Source organism: Macaca mulatta, chromosome 1 (genome assembly GCF_049350105.2).
Source record: "Macaca mulatta isolate MMU2019108-1 chromosome 1, T2T-MMU8v2.0, whole genome shotgun sequence".
Classification (NCBI taxonomy): domain Eukaryota; kingdom Metazoa; phylum Chordata; class Mammalia; order Primates; family Cercopithecidae; genus Macaca; species Macaca mulatta.
This window is the reverse complement of record NC_133406.1, coordinates 82,118,441-82,138,661: the sequence shown is the minus strand read 5'-3', so window position 1 is coordinate 82,138,661 and position 20,221 is coordinate 82,118,441. Positions and strand designations below refer to the sequence as shown.

The window sequence follows — 20,221 nt, the reverse complement described above, 5'->3', positions numbered from 1 at the left end:
ATCCATTGTACATTTTTAAATTTGAGATTACCATGAGGCTTGCAAATAATATCTTGCAAACCCATTATTTTATTTTTTGAAAAATACAAACTAAGGCTTTTTCTTCAATTATCTCTATCATCCAGAGTAAAAGAAAGTAAGTCACCTGCAACTGAAGCCGAACCCTCCTGCCAATGAGAGATAAGCAGCTCTGGGTAATTTCACATAGCCCAGCAAAGACAGTTTCCTTGAATTCTCAAGAAAAATTGACCCTAAAATTTATCAGGATGACTTATTCATGAGAATCATCTGAGATACCCATTACAAATATAGATGTCCAGAATCTTAGGTGGTTGTGGGAGAGGAAAGCTCCTGTAATTCTGCATTTTGTGGTGGTTTATTTTTAATTTTTTTTATTTCAACAGGTTTTTTTTGGGGAACAGGTGGTGTCTGGTTACATGAATAAGTTCTTTAGTGGTGATTTCTGAGATTTTGGTGCATTCATCACCCTAGCAGCGTACACTGTGCCCAGTGTGTAGTCTTTTATCCCTCGCCTCCCTCAATCCTTTTCCCCAAGTCCCCAAAGTCCAATGTATCATTCTTATGCCTTTGCATCCTGATAGCTTAGCTCTCACATATTAGTAAGAACATACAATGTTTGGTTTTCCATTCCTGAGTTACTTCATTTAGAATAATAATCTCCAATTCCATCCAGGTTGCTGTGAATGCCATTATTTTGCTCCTTTTTATGGCTGAGTAGTATTTCATGGTGTACACATATATACCATGTTTTCTTTATCCAGTCATTGATTGATGGACATTTGGGCTGGTTCCATATTTTTGCAATTGTGAATTATGCTGCTGTAAACACGCATGTGCAAGTATCTTTCATATAATGACTTCTATCATCATATAGAAAATGTGATATCACTTCATTTTAAATGGTTTTTATGCAAAAGACAGGCAATAACAAATGCTGGTGAGGATGTAGAAAAAAGGGAATCCTTATACACTGCTGGTGGGAATGTAAATTAGTACAACCACTATGAAGAACAATTTGGAGGTTCCTCAAAAAAACAAAAATAGAGCTATCATATGATCCAGACATCCCATTGCTAGGGAAATACCCACCCCCCCAAATAAAGGAAATCAGTATATCAAAGAGATATCTGCACTTCCATGTTTACTGCAGCACTATTGACAATAGCCAAGATTTGGAAGCAACCTAAATGTGTATGAACAAATGAATGGATAAAGAAAATGTGGCACATATACACAATGGAGTACTATTTAGCCATAAAAAGGAATGAGAGGGGGCCAGGCGCGGTGGCTTAGGCCTGTAATCCCAGCACTTTGGGAGGCTGAGGCAGGTGAATCACAAGGTCAGGAGATCGAGACCATCCTGGCTAACACAGTGAAACCCCATCTCTACTAAAAATAAAAAAATTAGCCGGGTGTGGTGGGGGGCGCCTGTAGTCCCAGCTGCTCAGGAGGCTGAGGCAGGAGAATGGCGTGAACCCGGGAGGCAGAGCTTGCAGTGAGCCGAGATCGCGCCATTGCACTCCAGCCTGGGCGAAAAAGCCACACTCTGTCTCAAAAAAAAAAAAAAAAAAGAATGAGAGGCCAGGCACGGTGACTCACACCTGTAATCCCAGCACTTTGGGAGGCTGAGGTGGGTGGATCACGAGGTCAGGAGTTCAAGACCAGCGTGGCCAAGATGGTGAAAGCCTGTCTCTACTAAAAATACAAAAAAATTAGCCAGGCAGGGCGGCAGGCACCTGTAGTCCCAGCCACTCAGGAGGCTGAGGCAGAGAACTGCTTGAACCCAGGAGGCATAGGTTGCAGTGAGCCAAGATCACGTCACTGCACTCCAGCCTGGACAACAGAGCAAGACTCCATCTCAAAAAAAAAAGAAAAAAAGAGAATGAGATTCTGTCATTTGCAACAACATGAATGGAACTGGAAGTAGTTATGTTAAGGAAATAAGCTAGGCACCGAAAGACAAACTTTGCATATTCTTACTTATTTGTAGGAGCTAAAAATGAAAACAACTGAACTCACGGAGATAGAGCATAGAATGATGGTTACCAGAGGCTGGGAAGGGTAGTGGGGAGGAAGAGGGGATGGTTAATGGGTACAAAAAAATAGAATGAATGAGTAAGACCTAGTATTTCTGCCAGGCATGGTGGCTCACGCCTGGAATCCCAGCACCTTGGGAGGCCAAGGTGGGCAGATCACTTGAGGTCAGGAGTTCGAGACCAGCCTGGCCAATGTGGTGAAACCCTGTCTCTACCAAAAATACAAAAAATGAGCTGGACGTGGTGGCATGTGCCTGTAGTCCCAGCTACCTGGGAGGCTGAGGCAGGAGAATCACTTGAACCCAGCACCCAGCATGCAGTGAGCTGAGATTGTGCCACTGCACTCCAGCCTGGGCAACAGAACGAGACTCCATCTCAAAACAACAACAACAATAAAAAAAACCTAGTATTTGCTAGCACAACAGGGTGACTATAGTAAAAAAAAATTTAATTGTACACTTTTAAATAATTAAAAGAGTAAAACTGGATTGTTTGTAACACAAAGGATAAACGCTTGAGGTTATAGATATCTCATTTATCCTGATGTGATTATTATATATTGTATGTCTGTATCAAAATAGCTCATGTACACCATAAATATACATGCCTACTCTCTACTCCCAAAAAAGAAACAATGCAAGCAAGAAGACAATGGAACAACATCTTTAAAGAACTGAAAGAGACGGCCAGGCGTGGTGGCTTGTGTCTGCAATCCCAGCGCTTTGGGAGACCGAAGTGGGAGGATCGCTTGAGCCCAGGAGTTCAAAACATAGGCAGATCCCATTTTTACACATAAACAAAAAACAACAACAACTGAAAGAGGGCTGGGTGCGGTGGCTCACACCTGTAATCCCAACACTTTGAAAGGCCAAGGCAGAAGGGTCACTTGAGGCCAGAAGCTGAAGACCAGCCTGGGCCAGACAAGGAGACCCTTGTCTCTACAAAAAAAGTTTTGCAAAATTAGCTGGGCCTGGTGGCACACACCTGTAGCCCCAGGTACTTGAGAGGATTAGGCAGGAGAATCACTTGAGTCCAAGAAGGCTGCAGTGAGCTACGATCATGCCACTGCACTCCATCCTGGATGACAGAATGAGACACTACCTCTTAAAAAAAAAAGAAGAAGAAGAAGAACTGAAAGAAAGAACTGCCAAGTTTAAATTATACACCCAGTTTTTAAAAAACCATATTTCAAAAATGAAAATAAAGATGTTTTCAGATTTTTAAAAAATCTGGCAGAATTAATCACTACTAGACTTTAAAAAATATTAAAGGAAGGCCTGAAAGTAGAAGGAAAATGATACCACATAGAAACTGAATGAAGAATAATTGTGAATATAATAATAATAATGAAAATAAACTGAATGAATGAATAACCAAAGGAATGAAGAGTGTCAGAAATGGTTACCACACAGGTAAAATATGGAAGATGTTGTTCCTATTATTTATGTCTCTTTAAGAGATAATTGAGTCCTCAACAAAATATTAATAAATTAAATTCAGCAATATCAAAAAAGAATTAGCCAGGCACGATGGTACATGCCTATGGTCCCAGCTACTTGGGAGGCTGAGGCAGAGGGATCACTTGAGCCTGAAGTTTGAGATTACAATTAGCTATGATTTGCACCCCTGCACTCCAGCCTTCGTGACAGAGCAAGACTCTGTCACTATAAAATAAATAAATAATAAAAAATTCTTTAAAATTATACATCATAACCAAGTTGGACTTACTACAGGTATGCAAGGCCAGTTCAATATTTGAAAATCAATCAGTATCACCCATAATATCAACAGGCTAAAGAAGAAAAATCAGGCTGGGCAGAGTGGCTCACACCTGTAATCTCAGCAGTTTGGGAGGCCGAGGTGGAAGGATCATTTGAGTCCAGGAGTTCAAGACCAGCCTGAGCAATATAGCAAAACCCTGTTTCTACAAAAAAAAATTAAAAATTAGCTGGGCATGGTGGCATGCACCTGAAGCTCCAACTTCTCAAGAGGCTGAGGTGGGAGGATCACTTGAGCCCAGAAAGTAAAGGCTGCAGTGAGCCATGACTGTACCACTAAACTCCAGCCTGGGTGACAGAGCAAGACCCTGTCTAAAAAATAAAATAAAAAAGAAGAAAAGTCATATAATCATATTAATTGATATAGAAAAAGCATTTTACAAAATCCAATCCCCATTCACATGCACACAAAAAAAAGTTTCACAAACTAGGATTAGAGAGGAAATGACTCAACTTGATAGAAAGCATCTACCAAAAAACTACAGGTAATGGCATAATTAGTGGTGAAAGACCAAAAGACTGAATGCTTTCCCCCTAATATCAGGAACATGGTATCACCATTCTTTTTTTTTTTGAGACAGGGTCTCATTCTGTCACCCAGGCTGGAGTGCAGTGACAGTGGCATGATCATAGTTCACTGCAGCCTCTAACTCCTGGCCTCAAGTGATGCTCCCACCTTCTTCTCCCACAGACGTACTCTCATTATTCTTATTCAACACAGTACTGAAAGTTCTAGCCTATGCAATAAAGCAAGAAAAGCAATAAATGCAGACAGATTGGAAAGAAAGAAATAAAATTGTCCCTATTTGCAGATGACAATTATCTACACAGAAAATCCTAATAAATCTACTTTTAACTGCGATTTTAAAAATTAATAAGGAAGGTCACTGGACACAAAATCAACACACAAAAATCAACAAACATGTAAACCAAAGCTGAAAACACAATACCATTTACAATTGCTACAAAGCAAGTGAAATACTTAGGTATAAATCTAACAAAACATGTATAAGATCTGTATGCTGAAAATTACAAAATGTTGATGAAAGAAATCACAGAAGACCTGGCCGGGCGCGGTGGCTCAAGCCTGTAATCCCAGCACTTTGGGAGGCCGAGGCGGGTGGATCACGAGGTCAGGAGATCGAGACTATCCTGGCTAACATGGTGAAACCCCGTCTCTACTAAAAATACAAAAAACTAGCCGGGCGTGGTGGCGGGCGCCTGTAGTCCCAGCTACTTGGGAGGCTGAGGCGGGAGAATGGCGTGAACCCGGGAGGCGGAGCTTGCAGTGAGCCGAGATCACGCCACTGCACTCCAGCCTGGGAGACACAGCGAGACTCCGTCTCAAAAAAAAAAAAAAAAAAAAAAGAAATCACAGAAGACCTAAATAAATGGAGAGAAATACTGTGTTTATGACTTAGAAAACTCAACACTAAAAATGTCAATTCTTCCCAAATTGATTTACATAATTCCTATCCAAATTCCAGCAAGGCTTTTTATAGATATAAATAACTTATTCTAAAATTTATATGGAAAGGTAAAGGACCTAAAAGAGTTCAGACAGTTTTGAAAAAGAAGAACATGATAAGAAGAATCATTCTACCCAATGCTAAGGCTTACTAAATAATTTCAGTAATCAAGACAGTAGGGTACTGGTGGAAGAATAAATATGTAGATCAATGAAATATAAAAGAGGAATCAGAATAGAACCACAAAAGAATGTACAACTGATTCTTTTAAAGAAAAAAAGGTACAAACATGATTTAATAGAGGAAGCACAGCCTTTTCAACAATTGGTGGTTAAAAAAAAAAAAGGGGGGGGATGTCTGTAGACCAAGAAAAAAAAAGAAGAGCCTCAACCTAAGCCTCAGACCTTTTACAAAAATTAACTTAAAATGAATCATTGATTTAAATATACCATGTAAAACTCTGAAACTATTGGGGAAAAAACAAAAACAAAAAAACCAGGAGGAAATCTTCAAAATCTACATCTGGGAGAACAGTACAGTACTTCAACTTGATATCGAAACTATGATCCCAGCCAGGCATCCCAGCCAGGCGCAGTGGCTCACACCTGTAATCCCAGCAACATAGGAGGCTGAGGTGGGTGGATCATCTGAAGTCAGGAGTTCGAGACCAGCCTGGCCAATGTGGTGAAGCCCTGTTTCTACTAAAAATACAAAAATTTGCTGGGCGTGGCGGCGCCTGCCTGTAATCCCAGCTATTCAGGAGGCTGAGGCAGGAGAATTGCTTGAACCCAGGAGGCAGAGGTTGCAGTGAGCTGAGATCACACTATTGCACTCCAGCCTGGGCAACAAGAGCAAAACAAAACAAAAACAAACAAACAAAAAAACCTATGATCCAGAAAAACTTGATGAATTGGACCTCTTAAAAATTAGAAAATTTTGCTCTGTGAAAGGTTCTGTTTAGAGAATGAAAAGGGCCAGGCATAGTGGCTCATGCTGTATTCACAGCACTTTGGGAGGCAGAGGTGGGCGGATGGCTTGAGTCCAGCAGTTCAAGATTAGCCTCAGCAACATTTCCAGCAGTTCAAGAAATGTTGCCCATGCTGGTCTTGAACTCCTGGTCCACATATTTCTACAAAAATATAGAAAAAATTAGCAGGGTATGGTGGCACACACCTGTAGTCCCAGCCACCTGAGAGGCTGGGGTGGGAGGATCACTTGAGCCTAGGAGGTCAAGGCTGCAATGAGCCATGATCACACCAGTGCACTCCAGCATGGGTAACAGAGTGAGACCCTGTCTCAAGAGAATGAAAAGATAAATTACAGACTGGGAGAAAATATTTGCAAGCCAAATATCCAACGAAGAATTTAGTATCTAGAGTATAAAGAATTTCCAAAACTCAACAGTAGAAAAGCAAACAATATAATTAGCAAGTGTATTAAAAACATTTCACTGAAGAGTAGATACAGATGACAAGCTAATAAAAAGATGTTCAACCTCGGTGATTACGGCAATCTAAATTAAAACCACAATGCAGTATCACTACATGCCTATCAGACTGATAAAATAAAAAATGCCAAATTCTGGCAAGGATGTGGGAAAAACTGGATCACTCCTACATGGCTGGCAGGAATGTAGAATGGGATAGCTACTCTGGAAAATATTTTGGCATTTTCTTTTAAAACTAAAAGTGCACTTACCATACAACCCAGCAATTGCACCCTTGGGCATTTATTCTAGGCAAATGAAAACCTATACGCACTCTGAAATCTATACATGAATGTTGATAACAACTCTATTTGTAATAGCCAAGAACTTGATACCACCCAAATGTCCTTCAATGTATAGATGGTTGAAGAAACTGTAGTACATCCATACCACAGATACTACTCTGCAACATAAAGGAAAAAACTATTGATAGAATTCAGCCTTGGCTGGTTCTCAAGGGAATTATGCTGATTGATTTTTTTTAAAAAAGCTACACACTGTATGACACTACATAAGTGATTCCATTTATGTAATGTATTTGAATAACAATATTAAAAGATGGAGAACAGATGAGTGGCTGCTGGGGTTATGGACTGGGGAGAAAGAAGGTAAATGTGACAATAAAGGCATCAGGGAGGCTTATGGTGATGAAATGGGTCTGTATCTTGATTGTGGTAGCAATTACACAAAGCTACACATACAATAAAACTGCATAGAACTACATACACACACAAATGAGTGCATGTGTAACTGGTAAAATCTGACTAACCCCTATGGATTGTACCAATGCCAATTTCTGGGTTTTTGTTTGTTTTTTGTGTTTTTTTGAGATGGAGTTTCGTTCTCATCACCCAGGCTGGAATGCAATGGCGAGATCTCGGCTCACTGCAGCCTCTGCCTCCCAGGCTAAAGTGATTCTCCTGCCTCAGCCTCCCGAGTAGCTGAGATTACAGGGTCCTGCCACCATGCCTGGCTAATTTTTGTATCTTTAGTGGAGATGGGGTTTCACCATGTTGGCCAGGCTGGTCTCAAACTCCTGACATCAGGTGATCCAACCCGCCTCGGCCTCCCAAAGTGCTGTGGTTACAGCCGTGAGCCACCACACCCGCCCAATTTCCTCATTTTGATATGATATGTAGTTATGCAAAATGTCAACATTGAGGGGGGAGGGGTGAAGGATGCACAGGACCTTTCTATACATTTATTTGCAACATCCTGTTTATAATTATTTCAAAATAAAACATCTAAAAAAGAAAACTGGCTGTTTGAGCAAAAATAATAATATAGGCTGGGGTTTATAACAAATGTGTAAGTAAAACATACGACAACAACAGCATAAAAGCTAGGAGGAGGGAAACAAAGGTAGACTCCTGTAAAGTTGTTATATGTGAAGTGATACAGTATAACTTGAAGGTAGACTGTGATGAGTTAAAGATAATTCTAACCAGCCAGACACGGTGGCTCACACCTGTAATCCCAGCACTTTGGGAGACCGAGGCGGGCAGATGACGTGAGGTCGGGAGTTTGAGACTAGCCTGACCAACATGGAGAAACCCCGTCTCTATTAAAAATACAAAATCAGCCGGGCGTGGTGGCACATGCTTGTAATCCCAGCTACTTGGGAGGCTGAGGCAGGAGAATCGCCTAAATCCCGGGAGGTGGAGGTTGCAGTGAGCCAAGATGGTGCCATTGCACTCCAGCCTGGGCAACAAGAGCGAAACTCCATCTCAAAAAAAAAAAAAACAAAGATAATTCTAACCATCTTGGCTGGGTGCCTCAGGTTACGCCTCTAATCTCAGCACTTTAGGTGGCTAAAGTGGGAGGGTCGCTTGAGTCCAGGAGTTTCAGACCAGCCTGAGCAACACAGTGAGGCTGTCTCTACAAAAAATCAAAAAATCAACTGGGCCTAGTGGTACACACCTGTGGGCCCAGCTACATGGGAGGCTGAGGTGGGAGTATTGCTTGAGCCCAAGAATTAATGACTGCAGTGAGCTGTAATCACACCACTGCATTTCAGCCTGGGCAATAGAACAAGACCCTGTCTCTAAAATAAAATAAAATAAAATATTTTAAGAAAAGAAGAGCAAAGCTGGAAGACTTATGCTACCTGACTTCAAGATTTATTTAAAAGCTACAGGAATCAAAACTGTGTGGTTTGGTATAAATAAGGAACATAGATAAATGGAACAGAATATGGAAATCAGAAATAGATCCACACATAAATGGAGAACTAATTTTTTACAAAGGTGCCAAGGCAATCCAGTGGAGAAAGGATAGCTTTTTCAACAAACAGTTCTGGAACAATTAGATACCCACATGCAAAAAAGAAAGAAATGAACTTTGATCCATAACTCACACCATACATAAAAATTAGCTTAAAGTCAGGCAAGGGAAAGTATTACCTATTCAAAAATTAAACTAACTAGCTGGGTGCACTGGCACATGCCTGTAGTATCAGCTACCTGGGAGGCTGAGGCAGAAGGATCCCTTGAGCCTAGGAGTTTAAGAACAGCCTGGGCAACATAGAGAGACCCCATCTCAAAAAAAAAAAAATTCAAAATAGAGTATTGACCTAAATGAATAACCTAAAACTATAAAACTTCTAAAAGAAAACACTGGAGAAAACTTTTGTGGCCTTGGGGCAAAGATTACTTAGATAAGACACCAAGAGCATAACCCATAAAAAATAAATATAAAGTGAACTCCATCAAAATTTAAAGGTTAAGCTCTTCAAAAGATACTTCTAAAAGAATGAAGACAATCCAGGTCGGGCATGGTGGCTCATGCCTGTAATCCCAGCACTTTGGGAGAGTGAGGCAGGCGTATCACAAGATCAGGAGTTCGAGGCTAGCCTGGCCAATATGGTGAAACCCTGTCTCTACTAAAAATACAAAAATTAGCCAGGCATGGTGGCATGTGCCTGTAGTCCCAGCTACTTGGGAGGCTGAGGCAGGAGAATCGCTTGAACCTGGGAGGCAGAGGTTGCAGTGAGCTGAGATCACACCACTGGACTCCAGCCTGGGCAACAGAGCAAGACTACCTCTTAAAAAAAAAAAAAATGAACATAACACAATCAATAAGCTGGGAGAAAATCTTCACGAAGCACATATCTGATAAAAGATTTGTATTCAGGCCGGGCACAGCGGCTCACGCCTGTAATCCCAGCACTTTGGGAGGCTGAGGCGGGCAGATCACCTGAGGTTGGGAGTTCGAAACCAGCCTAACCAACATGGAGAAATCCCGTTTCTATTAAAAAATACAAAATTAGCTGGGCGTGGTAGCGCATGCCTAACCCCAGCTACTCAGGAGGCTGAGGCAAAAGAATCGCTTGAACCTGGGAGGTGGAGGTTGCTATGAGCCGAGATTGTGCCGTTGCACTCCAGCCTGGGCAACAAGAGTGAAACAACGTCTCAAAAAAAAAAAAAAAAAAAAAAAAGACTTGTATTCATGCTAATAACTCTAAAAATTAACAACAAGAAAACAACACAATTTTTTAAATGGCCAAAGGATTTTTAACAAAACATTTTAACAAAAAACTGACCATCCCAAGAGTCAGCAAGGATATGAAGAAACCAGACTCTCACACATCATCGGGAATGGAAACAGTACAAGCACTTTGTAAAACATTTTGGTAGCTTTTTTAAAAGTTAAATAGGCGGGGCAAGGTGCCTCACGCCTGTAATCCCAACACTTTGGGAGGCTGAGGCAGGTGGATCACAAGGTCAAGAGATCGAGACCATCCTGGCCAACATGGTGAAACCCCATCTCTACTGAAAATACAAAAATTAGCTGGGTGTGGTGGCATGCGCCTGTAGTCCCAGCTACTCAGGAGCCTGACATAGGAGAATTGCTTGAATCCAGGAGGTGGAGGTTTCAGTGAGCCGAGATCGCATCACTGCACTCCAGCCTGGTGACAGAGCAAGACTCTGTCTCAAAAAAAAAAAACATATTTTTGGAAACCAAGGCAGGAATATCACTTGAGCCCAGGTGTTTTGAGACCAGCCTAGGCAACATGGCAAAACCCTATGTCTACAATAAAAATACAAAAAATTAGCCAGGTGTGGTGGTGCATGCCTGCAGTCCCAGCTACTTGGGAGGCTGAGGTGGGAGGATCACCTGAGCCTGGAAGGTTGAGGCTCCAGTGAGCCGTGATCATGCCACCACACTTCAGCCAGGTGATAGAATGAGACCCTGTCTCAAAAAAAAAAAAAAAAATTGGGTCCAGGCCCAGTGGTTCACACCTGTAATCCCAGCATTTTGAGAGGCCAAGGTGGGCGAATTGCTTGAGGCCAGGATTTCGAGACCAGCCTGGCCAACATGGCAAAACCCCATCTCTACTAAAAATACAAAAATTAGCCAGGCGTGGTGGTGGGCGCCTGTAATCCCACCTACTTGGGAGGCTGAGACAGGAGTGTCGCTTGCACATGGGAGGCAGCGGTTGCGGTGACCCAAGCTTGGGCCACTGCACTCCAACCTGGGTGACAAGGCGAGACTCTGTCTCAAAAAACAAAAAAATTGAAACCTAACACTGAGGATTTTTAGGGCAGCAAAACTACTCTGTATGACACTACAATGGTGGATACATGTCATCATTAAAGGTTTGTCCAAACCCATAGAATGTACACCACCATGTGAACCCTACATTAGGGTTACGTTAGAGTGAATCAACCTTACTGTAAACTATGGACTGAGTGATAATGATGTCAATGTAGGTTCACTGACAGTAACAAATGCACCAATGGCATGGATGGTGATAATGGGGGAGGGTTTACTTGGAGTGGGGCAGGGTGTATATGAGAACATCCTGTACTTTCAGCTCAATTTTGCTGTGAACCTACAACAGCTCTAAAAAATAAAGTCTATTTTTTTAAAAAAGGAAAGAAGTACTGATAAATGCTACAATGTGGATGAACATTGAAAACACCGTGCTAAGTGAAAGAAGCCAGTCACAAAACACCATATACTTTATGACTCCATTTATATACGTCTGGAATAAGTAAATACATAGAAAAAGAAAGCACATGATTAGTGGCCTACAACTGAGGCACGTGGAGGCGAGAATGGGAAGTGACTGCGAATTGATATGGGTTTTCTTTTGGGGTGAAATACTCTAAACTTAGATTGTGGTGTTGGTTGCACAACTTTGTTAATCTACTAAAAACCAGTGAATTGTGTACACTTTAAATGGTTGAATTTTGTAGTAGGTTAAAATCTTAATAAAGATGTTTTAAAACTGTTTAAATCACTATGTTAACTGAAAAAAAGAAATGATTTATGTAAGGTATATGCATGTGAGGAAGAGATATATATTCAGAAGTAAATACCATATGTCTATAGATTCAATAAATTCCTTTTAGTTATTATCTTAAATCAGAGGTAAGCCAAGGGAAGCAAGTGTGCCTTGTGTGCTGATACTATTCTATAGAATACTGGTGTGATTATCTCCCCTAAAAGAAAGGGGAGTAAAAGTCATACTAGCTATATGTTTAAAATGTATAATGAATCAAAAATAAGTCTGTATTAAACATCCTTTGTTTAAAATTTACAATGGACGCCAGGCACAGTGGTTCATGCCTGTAATCCAAGCACTTTGGGAGGCCAAAGTGGGTGGGTCACTTGAGGTCAGGTGTTCAAGACCAGCTTGGCCAACATGGCAAAACCCCATCTCTACCAAAAATACAAAAATTAGCTGGGTGTGGTGGTGGGCGCCTGTAGTCACAGCTACTCAGGCCAAGGCACAAGAATTGCTTGAACCTAGGAGGCAGAGGTTGCAGTGAGCTGAGATCGTCCCACTGCACTCCATCCTGGGCAACAGAGTGAGACTCCATCTCAAAAAAAAAAAAAAATTAAAATTAAATAAAATATACAATGAATTAAGGATAAAGTCATAATAAAAATAACTGGCTGGATGCAGGGGCTCTCACCCGTAATCCCAGCTACTCAGGAGGCTGAGGTGGGAGGACTGTTTGTGCCCAGGAGTTTAAGGCCATAGTGAGCCACAGTCACGCAACTGCACTCCAGCCTGGGTGACAGAATGAGACCACATATCTTAAAAAAAAAAAAAAAACCTACCACATGATTCAACATTCTACTCCTGGATATATACCCAAGAATAACACAAAGGCACATACACAAATGTTCAGAGTAGCTTTATTTTAATAGCCAAAAATTGGAAGTGATCCAAATGTCCATCAACAGGTTAATGGATTAAACAAACTGTACAGATGTGGTATATCCATACAATGGAATGTTATTCATCAATAAAAAGAAAAGAATTGACAAACACAAGACAGATGAATCTAAAAAATAATTATGCTGAGTGAAAGAAGACAGACAAAAGAAGAGCACATACTCTACGATTCCGTTTATATAAAAGTTAAGAAAATGCAAACGAATCTGCAGGGACAGAAAGCAGTTCAGTGGCTGCCAGGGGGAGGGTTTTCTCAGGGGGAAGAGGCCTGAGAAAACTTTTGTGGGTGATGGATATGATCCCCCTGTTGATTGTGGTGACAGTTTCACAGATGTAAACATATGGCAAAACTTATCAAATTATCCACTTTAAATATAAGCAGTGTATTGTATATCAATTATACCTTGTGGCTGTTTTAAAAAGATGATTCCAAGTTTAAGAAAGATAAACCAGGAGGGGTGGATCATGCCTGTAATCCTAGCACCCTGGGAGGCCAAGGTGGGTGGATCACTTGAGCAACCTGGTCTTAAACTCAAGCTCAGGAGTTCAAGAGCAGCCTGGGCAATATGACAAAACCCTGTCTCTACAAAAAGTACAAAAGTTAGCCGGGTGTAGTGGCGTGGGGCTGTAGCTCCAGCTACTCTGGGGACTGAGGCAGGAAGATCACTTGAGCCCAGGAAGTTGAGGCTGCAGTGAGCTGTGTTCGAACCTCTGCACTCCGGCCTGGGTAACCAAGCGAGACCCTGTCAAAAAAAAAAAAATAGGGGTTCCATGACTCTAACAATCCCCTCCCCGCCCAGGGTGTGCAGGGGAACTGAACCAAGAGCCTCAATCCTGTCCTTGCTCTTTCTGAGCTCAGCACAAGCTCAAATGTGCATTTTACAAAGGCAATCAGACCAGCCTGTCTCTCCTCTCTGATCCTTCTGGCCCCTCCACATCTCTACCCCCATATTTAAATGGAAGCTAAGAGACACTACTATGTGCTTATGAAACCCCAGCTTCACTCCACCCCCACCCTGGGAAAGACTTCAAATTCAATAATTCTAAGGAGAAAGATAAGCACAAACAGATCTATGTTATTCTGTGTACAGAGTTCTACCAGAAGAAATGCCTCGCCCAAGATATAAGTTGTTATTTCTTTCTTTACTGAGAGGTGTTTGCCCCTTTGCCATAGTATAGATGAGAACAGGAAAATACTTGGATGTCGCTGAGGGTCATGTTATCTGTTATAATGAGGTTTGGCTCCATGGAATAGAAAAGTTGTTTTCATACTGTAAGGATTTATTTTCATCACTTTGTTAAAGTCCCGGAGTAAACAGTCAGGAACTGTTTTGGCAGCTCTGTGAAGTCATCAGGGTTTCGGCCTTCTGTTTCCTCCAGCATGTGACATCCATCCTCAAGGTCACATGATGTCTGCTGAAGACTTGATCTAAGCAGTAGGAGGAAGGAAGAGGGAAAGGCAAAGAGGGGGGCCCTGGTTGTCCTAGAAGATAAAAGCCAGGCTACCAGAGAGGAAGTCAGGTGTTTGGCCATTCGGAGTCAAAGAGATAATAGACACTGGAACCAATCCTGGGGTAACATTTAGGCCCCTTGGAGGGTGTGCCCTAAGAGAGATGATCACTGGAGCTGAACAGGGCCTCTGGGTACAAGGATCACGTAACAGTATGGTGCTAAAATTTTCCCCTTTTCTTGAAAAGCTGCTGCAAAGAGCTCCCCTCCTAAGTTCTGGCCCCATCTTTCCAGGACTGTATTAGAAGTGCAAGCAGGGTCTCTCCTGACTGGACCAAACAGGCACTGGGAGACCCCATTGACACTTCCCCTGAATACCTTGCATCTTCCTCTGAGCACTCAGCTACCCAGTGCGTCTGATACCCGTGGTGGGTTGGGTGCATGGGTGGATCCGAGCAAGACGAAAGTTCACTGTTCCTGAACACACACTTGAAAAGTGGTAAGGTCTCAACAAATTCATAAAAGTGAGTTCAGTATGTTATCATTAGGGGAGTAGTAGGAAAGTAGTGGGAGGTCTGTTCAACAGCAGAAGGAACGGTTGGAATCAGACAGTGAGAGCCACAGAGAAGTTAGTCAAAGGGTAGTTGCTGTCATCAGACCAGGCTCTCCTGCCCACCAACCGCAGGCCACAATCCCAGCCCTTCTCTCTGATGTCAGGAGCTGAGGAGCATCTGCCTTGCCAAGCCTTGTGGGATCGGCTCCTGGCAGCCTCACACCTGGTAGGCTGAGGGACAGGGAGTGAGCCAGAGCCCCACTGCTAAGCATAACTTCGGGAAGTGGGCAGCCCGCCCCTGAAGAATCAATACTGACATAGCACTGCTGCCTTCGCTGCTGACCACACAGGGACTACGGGACCTTTCTTGGCTTTGGTGCCCTGGCCACACGATGCCCCAGAACCAGTTTCTGCTCAGCGCTGGGCTCTCCCACCACTGTCAGTGAATGAGATCAGAGTGAATCCAGCCATACGTCATTCCTTAATACATTCAAAAGCACAGAGGAGGTCCCTGGACGCAAAACCAGGAGAGGGTAGGAACCCTGGAAGGGAATATCCTGCCCAAGTGCAGTACTTCACTATAATTATCACAGTAATACATTATTTCTGTTTAAGATCATTTCAGAGGGCACTAACTGGTATAAAGTAAAATAAGTCTCCTTCCTCCCCACACCTGGCTGCACTCCTAGGGACCACCACGTATAGCTTCTGGTATACCTTTCAGAAATTTTCTATCCTACTGTATTCTGTTGAATGCATGTGTAAGAATTTTACTTATAGATAATTCAACTAACAATAATCACAAATTTATAAAATGCATATTATTGACACTGACATTGGAGGTGGAAAAACAACTAAAAATGATAAAAGTGAACATTTAATTCTTTCAGAGTGCAGTTTTTGAAATGACCACCAGGTGTCAGAGTTATCAACAAATCCCTAAAATTATGACTGGAAAGTTACAAGAACAGAAAAGTGCCTGGCTGGAAATGAGACCACGAGATTCCTCCCTTAACAGGATTCCTTGGCCCTTTGGCCCAATATTTCATCTACTTAGGGTTGCAGGGAGGGAGGAAGGGAAGCTACAGACAAAAAAAAAAAAAAATCTTCAGACCACAGATTCCCATTCAGTTGGGTACCCTTTGATCTTTAGAGCAGCTCTGTGAAAGCACTGTTAAATTTTACATGGGAAATGTAAAGGCTAGGCAGAGTCAGTCCTCCTACAGCTGCAAGGCTACTTTTGGAAGCCAGAGCTATCTCCTTTCCTCAGTAGGGGCGGAGAACAGAAGAGGACACGGACACACACACACACACACACACACACACACACACACACACGAGAGGAGGGCTCAGCTACAGCCATCCTTGTTTTAAAAGGGAAAATTCAATTCTGTTTGTAGGAGCACCTCCTAGTTTACCACCGCCATCTCTTACTCACTTCCCATTGACTCCTCACATGCACTTCCTCTACCAGGCCTGACCTGCCTGCTGTCCTGAGCTGCTGACCTAGAAACATTCGACCTCCATGCTTGAGAGCAGGGCGTGGACCATCTCCCCTCACCACATCCAGGCAGTCATCCAGGGGTGGTTACGCCACCCTTCCTCCAGGGCAGAGGCCTGAGCAGGGTGGCCTTGCTGCTCCCACTACCTGGCACCACATGCCCAGCTCTTGTAGAGCCAACATACCATGGAGGGCTCCAGGTGACTCCCACACAAGCCTCTTCCTGTATCTTCTTGGATCACTGATGTCTGCACTGGCAGACCAGGAGAGTGAAGCAGTTAGGACAAGGCCTTGTGCAAGGAGGGCACGAGAATGGCACAAGTGGCTCCAGAGTGAGCTAATGTCTTCCCTGGGAGGGCACAGTTGAAAAGTGTCAAAAAGACAGGGGAATCCTTGGCCGGGCACAGTGGCTCATGCCTGTAATCACAGCACTTTTCAGAGGCCGAGGTGGGAGGATCTCATGAGGCAAGGGGTTTGAGACCAGCCTGAGCAACACAGTGCAAACCTATCTCTACAAAAAATACAAAAATCAGCTGGGCGTGGTGGCACGCACTTATAGTCCCAACTGCTTGGGAAGCTGAGGTGGGAGGATGGCTTGAGCCCGCGAGGTCCAGGCTACTGTGAGCCATGACTACACCACTGCACTCCAGCCGAGGCAACAAAGTGAGACCCTGTCCCCAAAAACACTTTAAAGAAAAGGGGAATCTTTACATGTCCCATTGGCACTTGTCTAGGCTGTTCCCTGGACCACATCTCATTTCTGAGTTATGAGGCTAAGGAAGGGATCAGACAGGTTTCAGACCCCCTACACACTGGAGCTTTTTGTGGATGGAACATTGCTATGCAGAACGATGCAGAGCTTGTGAAAAGAAGTAGGAGATGGTGTGAGGAGAGGGGAGCGGGGAAGAAAAGAGTTCCCTTCTTCATGGACTATGTTATGCATGTTTCAATCCTACTTGAAATGTGACTTCCATGATTTCTGACAGATTAAGGTGACCTTTTCATGTGAGTTGAGTAACCACATCTGCTAAACTGGCACATGCCACATCGACCACATGAAGCAACAGGAGTTATTTTAGTCACTATACACTTTAAATGCCATATATAATTTAAAATGATACACCTGTGGTGCCACACATATAATAAAATGTTAGTTATTAAAACACTAGTAGTATTCATATTCAATATGACAATACACTATGTTTGATGTTTCAAACATAAGGTTCAAGCCAAATGCTTCATATAAAAATATAAAGGGGTAAAACAATGTTTATATCTGGACCTCCATTCATTTACCATGACTGATATAGTAACTGTTGCTTTAATGTGGCGTATGGTAATTGAGATTTTTCTCCATTATCCTATAACATATAAGGGGTACAGAACAGAAAGAATCTCTCATAATGCTATTCCTATTATATTCCCTTCCTGAGTAGGGTCAGACTAAGCCATGGCCAGGGACCATCCAGAATCACCCTCATCTACACTGGGTGTGTCTACCTCAAGGAAGGGTTAATAATGGGCCTCCTCTCTGGGCACTGAACTGTTTGGTGACGTTTGGATAATCCTGGATCTACTAGATTCCTGGTAAGTCAAAGAACATTCCAAACCTCACCAAAGTCTTCCTATCAGTCACAGGTTCTACTTCATTAGGCCGTTCGGATGATAAGGGTTTCACAAGGCCAAGACAGACTTCACCGGTCAATGTGTATTTTGAGGATGGGGTAGTGAGGGGAGGAGGAGGGTGGATTCAGGTCCCCACCTCACTCATTCAAATACAGATGGTCCCTGACCTACGATGGTTCAGCTTACAATTTTTCAACTTTATGACAGTGTGAAAGCAATACGCATTCAGTAGAAACCATCCTTTAGTACCCATACAACAATTCTGTTTTTTACTTTCTGTACAGTATTTATTGAATAAATTACATAATATTCAACATTATTATATAATAGGCTTTGTGTTAGATTATTTAGCGCAACTGTAGGCTACTGCAGTGTTCTGAGCGTGTTTAAGGTAGGCCAGGCTAAGCTATGAAGTTCTGTAGGGTAGGTGGATTAGATGCATTTTCGACTTACAATATTTTCTACTTACAATGGGTTTATTGAGATACAACCCCACTGAAAGTCAAGGAGCATCTCTGTACCTGCTTGCCACCACCCCCTCCAGGTTATTCATGCTTTAAGTAGGTGAGTCAGAGGAGGTGGGTGGTTATATTTGGTTTTGCCATGTGTATGGTATCCTAATGACAGTGACTCCTCCCTCTAGTTAATCCTTCCACAAGCGACTCCACCTCCAAGCCCTGCACTCAGCCAGGTAAAATGCCTGACTGAAAATATCCGGTCTCTTCACCAGTACCAGAGGCCAATTCTCTTCTAGAAAGCAAGGAAGGAAATCATTGATGTGAACACAGAAGCAGAAGACTTTCTGAGCCAGTCACGAGCTTGGGTTCAGAGTGAGGCCAAGCTCAGACAGGTCACTGACCATAATTATCCCTCCCATAAGGGCAGCCTTCCTCACCTGCAGCCACGCAGCTTCTGAGGCAGTGACAAATAGCTGTGCCTGTCGAAACTCCAGAGGAAACATTCCTTACCAGGTCTCTCAGTCCAAGCTTCAGTGACAGGACCAGAAATGTAAACAGACTAGTCCAATAGAAACAAGAGAGAACTGGTTCTCCTGCTCTCTGGATGGTTTATGACATTTCAATTATGTTCAACACAATATAGCTGAATTATTTTTAACCTTACTGAGCCTCCTAGCTTTGTAAAAGAAATATTCGGCCGGGCGCGGTGGCTCAAGCCTGTAATCCCAGCACTTTGGGAGGCCGAGACGGGCGGATCATGAGGTCAGGAGTTCGAGACCATCCTGGCTAACACGGTGAAACCCCGTCTCTACTAAAAAATACAAAAAAAAACTAGCCGGGCGAGGTGGCGGGCGCCTGTAGTCCCGGCTACTCGGGAGGCTGAGGCAGGAGAATGGCGTAAAAACCCGGGAGGCAGAGCTTGCAGTGAGCTGAGATCCGGCCACTGCACTCCAGCCTGGGCGACACAGCGAGACTCTGTCTCAAAAAAAAAAAAAAAAAAAAAAGAAATATTCGTTGATAGAGTGGAAGGACAGCTAGAAGCAGAGATCTGGGGAAAAAAAAAACTCACTAGTAGAAATGAGCCTATAAACGATACTACTTACAATATTGAGTAGATAAAGCATAGCACCTTTTACTGAAGGAACCATGAGTGAGGGATATTTTGGGTGTTGCTTATTTGTAATTTACTTCTTAGAATAATGTAGTGCATTTTCTTCAAGCAATTTTGCTGTTATTTCAGCAAACGGAAGAGAGGAAATCTCAGTTCTAATTTCCCCAGTAGCTGTGCTGCCATGATTACCATCATACTAGAACAAACAGTTCAAGATAATTCTGCCTAAGGTTAAAACAAAGAGAATCTTAATGTACAATCTTTTGGACAATATGACTCAGTGTCTAAACAAACTGATCTCGGGTTTTAATAGTTCTGCTGAGGGGAGGGAGGATAAAGAAGGGTCCCATTTCTTCTCTTTGTTTCACTTTTCTTCTCCCCTCAATGCTACGAAAATCTCTCAAAACTTGTCAAAGGTATCAGTGCACCTGTAGTCCCAGCCACTAAGGAGGCTGAGGCAGAAGGATGGTTGAGCCCACAGTTTTGAGGCTGTAGTACACTTTGATCATGCCTATGAATAGCCTGTACTCTGCACTCCAATCT

At 42.8% G+C, this 20,221-nt stretch overlaps 1 protein-coding gene and 1 long non-coding RNA gene across 4 annotated transcripts in view; both read right to left on the bottom strand.

Moving 5' to 3' along the window:
* CNIH3 (cornichon family AMPA receptor auxiliary protein 3) overlaps positions 1 to 20,221 on the bottom strand; it is a 333,831-nt gene that overhangs the window by 293,171 nt on the left and 20,439 nt on the right. The gene's annotated exons all lie outside the window — the stretch shown is intronic.
* LOC144329636 (uncharacterized) lies at positions 12,925 to 17,836 on the bottom strand. Its single transcript, XR_013395235.1, has 2 exons — positions 14,253 to 17,836; positions 12,925 to 13,723 (listed from the first exon to the last, which is right to left on the bottom strand). It is a non-coding gene; the product is annotated as an uncharacterized LOC144329636 (long non-coding RNA).